This window comes from Hylobates moloch, unplaced genomic scaffold, assembly GCF_009828535.3.
Source record: "Hylobates moloch isolate HMO894 unplaced genomic scaffold, HMol_V3 SCAFFOLD_15, whole genome shotgun sequence".
Taxonomy (NCBI): Eukaryota; Metazoa; Chordata; class Mammalia; order Primates; family Hylobatidae; genus Hylobates; species Hylobates moloch.
Genome location: NW_026652290.1, coordinates 95,187,219 through 95,194,771, shown reverse-complemented (window position 1 = coordinate 95,194,771; position 7,553 = coordinate 95,187,219).

The following is a 7,553-nucleotide window of genomic DNA, read 5'->3' as shown; positions in this document are numbered from 1 at the left end:
TTTTTTGAGACAGAGTCTCGCTCTGTCCCCCAGGCTGGAGTGCAGTGGCGCGATCTCGGCTCACTGCAAGCTCCACCTCCCGGGTTCACGCCATTCTCCTGCCTCAGCCTCTCCGAGTAGCTGGGACTACAGGCGCCCGCCACCACGCCCGGCTAATTTTTTTTTTTGTATTTTTAGTAGAGACGGGGTTTCACCGTGGTCTCGATCTCCTGACCTCGTGATCCGCCCGCCTCGGCCTCCCAAAGTGCTGGGATTACAAGCGTGAGCCACCGCGCCCAGCCTTCCCCTGGTTTTTAACTTCTCCCGAAACCCAGTTCCTAACATTCCTCAGACCCTGGCACTCGTGTTTTCAGCAAACATGGGACCCAGCTTTAAAACACTCAGAAATCCCTGCCCTCCGGAGATGGCGGGCTGGAGAGGAAATAGCCAATCAAGTATCTGCACAAATGGAAGCTCTCAAATTGCACCAGGAGGGAGAGGGAGACTGAGTAAAGAGAGGGCATAATAGAGGAGGATAGGCCGGGCGCGGTGACTCACGCCTGTAATCCCAGCATTTTGGGAGGCGGAGGCAGGTGGATATCCTGAGGTCAGGAGTTCGAGACCAGCCTGGCCAACATGGTGAAACCTCGTTTCTACTAAAAATACAAAAATTAGCCAGGTGTGGTGGCACGCAGCTGTAGTCCCAGTTAGTCGGGAGGCTGAGGCAGGAGAATCACTTGAACCCACAAGGCAGAGGTTGCAGTGAGCTGAGATTGACCTACGGCACTCCAGCCTGGGTGACAGAGTAAGACTTCATCTCATAAAAATGAAAAAACAAAAACAGGAGAGGACTGAGATCTATCGTGGGGAATCAGGGAGGGCATCATGAAGGAGGTGATTGTATTTTTTTCTTGAGACGGAATCTCGCTCTGTCGCCCAGGCTGGAGTGCAGTGGCACAATCTCGGCTTACTGCAAGCTCTGCCTCCCGGGTTCACGCCATTCTCCTGCCTCAGCCTCCCGAGTAGCTGGGACTACAGGTGCCTGCCACGACGCCCGGCTAATTTTTTGTATTTTTAATAGAGACAGGGTTTCACCGCGTTAGCCAGGATGGTCTCGATCTCCTGATCTGGTGATCCGCCCACCTCGGCCTCCCAAAGTGCTGGGATTATAGGTGTGAGCCACTGCGCCCGGCCAAATAATAATAATATTAAAATAAAGCGCAATCTATATACAGAAAGAACATGAATCGAATGTATAAAGTCTTGTGATTGTCACAAACTGAAAACACTCCAATACCCAGCACCAAGATCTAACAACACACAACGTGACCAGACCCCCAGAAACACCCTCTGCCCTGCCAAGGATAATCACCCTATCTCCTGACACAGATTTTTTTTTGTGTGGCCTATTTTTGAGCTTCTCACGCCTTGATGGTGCAGCACAGCCTCTTCTGGATCCAGCCTCTTCTTGCACTCAACGTTACCTAGAAGGATTTGTCCACTTTGTGGGTGGCTGGCATTTGTGCATCCTCACTGCTGTATTCTCTTTTTTTGAGACGGAGTCTCACTCTGTGTCCCAGGTTGGAGTGCAATGGTGCAATCTCAGCTCACTGCAACCTCCACCTCCGGAGCTCAGGCGAGTCTCCTGCCTCAGCCTCCCAAGTAGCTGGAACTAAAGGCACACGCCACCACGCCCAACTAATTTCTGTATTTTTAGTAGAGATGGGGTTTCGCCATGTTGCCCAGGCTGGTCTTGAACTCCTGGCCTCCAGTGATCTGTCTGCCTCTGCCTCCCAAAGTGCTGGGATTACAGGCGTGAGCCACTGTGCCCAGCCGCCCCAGGGGATGTTTTTTTTCCCACCAGATGTTGCCCAGGCTGGTCTGGAACCATAGGCTCAACTGGTCCCCCTGCCACAGACTCCTGAGCAGTTGGTGTTACAGGCAGGAACCCAAGCACCTGACAAACCTCCCACGTGGATTCTGCTCCAAGGGGACACTCAGCAATGTCTGGAGATATGCATGGTTCTCACGACTTGGGGTGCTCCTGGCATAGAGTGGGTGGGGGCCAGGGACGCTGCTCAGCACCCAAAAGTGCCCAGGACAACCCCACCCCGGAGAAGGATCTGGCCCCAAATGTTGATGATGTTGAGGTTGCAATTTAAATCCTGCCTCAATTATTTGGAAAAAAACATTGAGACACGAGAATAAACTCCCGATGGGGTGAACGGCATATATCAGGGAGACCCCAGCTCCCAGGATTCTCCTCCTCTCTCCCTCCCCACTCGGTGTGAATTTCAATGTGTGCAGCCTCCTGGGACCTCAGCAGGGCAGAGGATCAAGAGACACAGAGTCTCCTGGAGGTCCGTGGAATCCCCTAACCCAGGGGGTCTCAGCCAAGGTCCATCCTGCCTCCCCAGGGGACACTGGCAATGTCTGGGGACATTTGTGCTTGCCCTGGCAGAATGGGTGCTGTTCAGCACCCTGCTCCGGACGGCCCCACCCAAGAGAATTATCTAGTTGTCAATAGTGCTGTGCTTTAGAAGCGCTGAACATAATTGTTTAAAATTATGAAATGCAGAAACTATTTCAGAGTTGCTACGTAGGTTGTATTCATTCATTCCATACATACTTACAGAGCACTTTGTATGTGCCAGGCATTAACTGAGGGACTGGGGACACAGACCTGGTGGGGCTGACATTCTAGTGAAGGTGAGAGCAGGGAGGTGATGGGGCAGGTTGTGCACGGCCTTGTAGGCCTTAGGGAAGACTGGCGCTTTTATCTCGAGGAACGTGGGAGCCATAGAGGGCGGTGGGCAGAGGGGGGACAGGGTTTGACTCAGGTGCTCACACACGCCCTCTGCTGGCTGCTGTGAGGAGAACAGGCTGTAGGTGGAAAGGGCAGGAGGTTGAAATCAGCTGAAAAAAAGCAGCAGGTTCCCCCAGCTCAGGGTACCTTAGGGCACTGGAAACCCGCTGTGTGAGCAGCTTGCACCTGGGCCCTTTGCACTGCCCCATGGGACTTGGAGGACTTGGGACACAGATGCCAACATGATGTTCATTTGGCCTGCTGTGGTGTGAGTTTGTTTAGACAGAGTCTCGCTCTGTGGCCAGGCTAGAGTGCAGTAGCACAATCTCAGTTCACTGCAACTTCAACCTCCTGGGTTCAAGCAATTCTCCTGCCTCAGCCTCCCGAGTAGCTGGGATTGGCGCCGGCTAATTTTATATTTTTAGCAGAGATGGGGTTTCTCCGTGTTGGTCAGGTTGGTCTCGAACTCCCGACCTCAGGTAATCTCCCCGCCTCAGCCTCCCGAAGTGCTGGGATTAGAGGCGTGAGTCACCGCACCCGTCGGAGTCTATCTTTTCAAATCTCTTGGGTATATGCCCAGAAGTGGGATTGCTGCCTTGTTAATGTTTCTCAAACAGCCGGGCGCGGTGGCTCACGCCTGTAATCCCAGCACTTTGGGAGACCGAGGAGGGCGGATCACAATGTCAGGAGTTAGAGAACAGCCTGGCCAGCATGGTGAAGCCCCGTCTCTACTAAAAATACAAAAATTCGCTGGGCATGGTGGCGCGCCTGTAGTCCCAGCTACTCGGGAGGCTAAGGTAGGAGAATCGCTTGTGCCCGGGAGGCGGAGGTTGCAGTGAGCCTAGATCGCGCCACTGCACTCCAGCCTGGACGACAGAGCGAGACTCCGTCTCAAAAAAAAAAAAAAAAAAAGAAGAAGATAATTGAAACAATTACCCTCCCAGGTAGAAAGTCCCTGTTGATGGGGTACATCTGTTCAGCAGCGGTGTTGAGAGCTCAAGCTCTTTTTAACGCTTTTCCTTGCTGTCCCCAAAGTATTGCCTTCATCCTCGTAGTCCAAAGCGTCCACCATCACATTCACATTTCAGCCAATAGGAAGAAGGAAAGAGAAAAACAGGAAAAGAGTTTACATGCCCCTCCTGCTATTGGTCAGAATGGTGTCACGTGGCCATACTCAGCTGCAAGGGTCGGTGGGAAATGTAGTCTTTTTTTTCTGTGAGGCCACATGTTCGGCTTAAAATTGTCTTTTTTTCTTTTTCTTTATTTCTTTTAGACGGAGTTTTGCTCTTGTTGCCCAGGCTGGAGTACAGTGACGCGATCTCGGCTCACTGCAACCTCCGACTCTCGGGTTCAAGCGATTCTCCTGCCTCAGCCTCCTGAGTAGCTGGGATTACAGGCGCACACCACCGTGCCCAGCTAATTTTTTGTATTTTTAGTACAGACGGGGGTTTCATTATTTTAGCCAGGCTGGTCTCGAACTCCTGACCTCAGATGATCCACCTGCCTCTGCCTCCCAAAGTGCAGGGATTACCAGTGTGAGCCAGCATGCCCAGCCTTTTTCTTTCCTTCCTTCCTTCCTTTCCTTCCTTTTCTTCCTTTCTTCCTTCGTTCCGTCCTTCCTTCCTTTCTTCGTTCCTTCTCTCCTTTCTTCCTTCTTTTTTTCTTTCCTTACTTGTTGTTTCTTTTTTCTTTTCTTTTTTGTTTTTCTGAGACAGAGTCTTGCTGTGTCGCCCAAGCTGCAGGGTGCAGTGGTGCATTCATAGCTCATTTTAGCCTCCAACTCCTGCATTCAAGCAATCCTTCTGTCTCAGCCTCCATAGTAGCAGGCATGCACCGCCACATCCAGGTAATTTTTAAATTTTTTTAGAGTTGGAATCTCACTATGTCGCCGAGGCTGGTTTTGAGCTCCTAACCTCCAGGAACCCTCCTGCCTCTGTTGTTTTCTTTTCTTTTCTTTTTTGTAGAGACAGGGTCTTGCTGTGTTTCCCAAGCTGGTCTTGAACTCCTGGGTCCAAGGGATCCTCCCACTTCAGCTTTCCAAAGTACAGGATTACAGGCATGAACCATCACACTCAGCCAATTTTTTTTTTTCCTTTTCACAAAGCACCAAAGAAGAAGCACAGCTGTGATATTTGTTGTTTTTGTTTGTTTGTTTGTTTGGGGGTTTTTGGATTTTTTTTGAGATGGAGTTTTGCTCTTGCTGCCCAGGCTGGAGTGCAATGGCGCGATCTCAGCTCACTGCAACTTCTTCCTGGGTTCAAGCGATTCTCCTGCCTCAGCCTCCCAAGTAGCTGGGATTACAGGCATGTGCCACCACGCCCGGCTCATTTTGTATTTTTTGTAGAAAGGGGGTTTTTCCATGTTGATCAGGCTGGTCTCAAACTCTGGACCTCAGGTGATCCACCCGCCTCGGCCTCTCAAAGTGCTGGGAATACAGGCGTGAGCCAATGCACCGGGCCTAATTTTTGTATTTTTAGTAGAGACGGGGTTTCACCATGTTGGCCATGATGGTCTCAATCTCTTGACCTCGTGATTCACCTGCCTTGGCCTCCCAAAGCTCTGGAATTACAGGCGTGAGCCACCGCGCCCGGCCAATTTTTTATTTTTTGTAGAGACAGGGCCTCCCTACATTGCCCGGGTTAGTCTTGAACTCCTGGACTTAAGCAATCCTCCAGCCTCGGCTGCCCAAAGTACGGGAATACAGGTGTGAGCCACTGGGCCTGGCAGACATTTCTTATTCTGAAATAATTATAGATTCAAAGGGAGTTGCAAGTATAGGACAAACACGTTCTATGTGCCTGCCACCAAGCTTCCCTCAGTGGTCACATCTTATGTACAACATCAGAACAAGAAATATGACATTAGTACAATGTGCGTATACATTTCCAAGTTATTGTAGCTGGACACTGTGGCTCATACCTGGAACCCAGCACTTTGGGAGGCCAAGGAAGGAGGATCCCTTAAAACTAGGAGTTTGAGACCAGCCTGGGCAACATAGCAAGACCCTATCTCTAAAACAACAAAAAAAATTTGCTAGGGGTAGTAGCACATGCCTGCAGTCTCACCTCCTAGGGAGGCTTGAGCCCAGGAGGTCAGGGCTGCAATGAGCTATGATCACGTCACTGCACTCCAGCCTGGGCGACAGAGTGTGACTCTGTTAAAACAAAAACAAAGGCTGGGCGCGGCGGCTCGCGCCTGTAATCCCAGTACTTTGGGAGGCTGAGGCGGGTGGATCACCTGAGGTCAGGAGTTTGAGACCAGCCTGGCCAACATGGTGAAACCCCATCTCTACTAAAAATACAAAAATTGGCCACGCATGGTGGTGGGCATCTGTAATCCCAGCTACACGGGAGGCTGAGGCAGGAGAATCGCTTGAATCTGGGAGGCGGAAGTTGCAGTGAGCCAAGTTCATGCCACTGCACTCCAGCCTGGGCAACCAGAGCAAAAGTTTGTCTCAAAACAAATGTATAAATAAATAAAACAAAAACATACAGAACTATTTTATCACCACAAAGATCACTCTTCTGTTACCTCCCCATTGTCACAACTATTCCCCTCCCCATGGCCCTGCCCTGATCCCTGGAAACAACTGACCTGTGTTCCAGCTCTATAATTCTGTCATTTCAAGAACCTTTTTGTTGTTGTTGTTGTTGTCGTTGTTTCGAGACGGAGTCTCACTGTGTCGCCCAGGCTGGAGTGCAGTGGTGCAATCTCAACTCACTGCAACGTCTGCCTCCCGGGTTCGAGTGATTCTCCTGCCTCAGCCTCCCGAGTAACTGAAATTACAGATACCCGCCACCACATCCGGCTAATTTTTGTATTTTTAGTAGAGACAGGCTTTCATCATGTTGGCCAGGCTAGTTTTGAACTCCTAGCCTCAAGTGATCCACCCGCCTTGGCCTCCCAAAGTGCTGAGATTACAGGTGTGAGCCGCTGTGCCCAGCCCAGATTGACTTTTGCCCCCACTCAGCAGAATGCCCTTGAGAACCTCTTGTCCTTTCTAAATTAATGGCAATATAATAATATTTCACAATTCTTGAGGGCTTACTGTGTACCAGACACTGAGCTAAATGCTTTATGGCCCTACGATCACCCTGTAAAATAGATACAATTTGTGGTGCCCAGCCTGCACGATTGTCCCAACGAATCTGCCCTCCTGACATCCAGGTATGACCTGCTCACATTGAACAGGGCTGAGCTTTATAGGATGTTTTGAAAATGGGAGTGTGCTGTTTCAGGCTAGGTTATACGAGACATCATGGCAGGTCCCAGTAGCTCACATCTGTAATCCCAGCCTTTTGGAAAGGGGAGGATTGCTCAAGGCTAGCAGTTCAAGACCAGATTTGGTAACATAGGGGGACCCCGTATCTACCAAAAAACCTTTTTTTTTTTTTTTTTTTTTGAGACAGCGTCTCACTCTGCAGCCAGGCTAGAGTGCAGTGGCACAATCTCGGCTCACTGCAACCTCCGCCTCCCAGGTTCAACTGATTCTCTTGCCTCAGCCTCCTGAATAGCTGGGACTACTAGTGACCAGCCCCATGCCCAGCTATTTTTTTTTTTTTTTTTGTATTTTTAGTAGATATGGAGTTTCACCATGTTGGCCAGGATGGTCTTGATCTCTTGACCTCGTGATCCACCCGCCTCAGCCTCCCAAAGTGCTGGGATTACAGGCGTGAGCCATCACGCCCGGCCCTCCAGAAACCTTTTTTAATAAGCTGGGCATGATGGTGCACCCCTGTAGTCTCAACTACTTGGTAGGCTGAGGCAG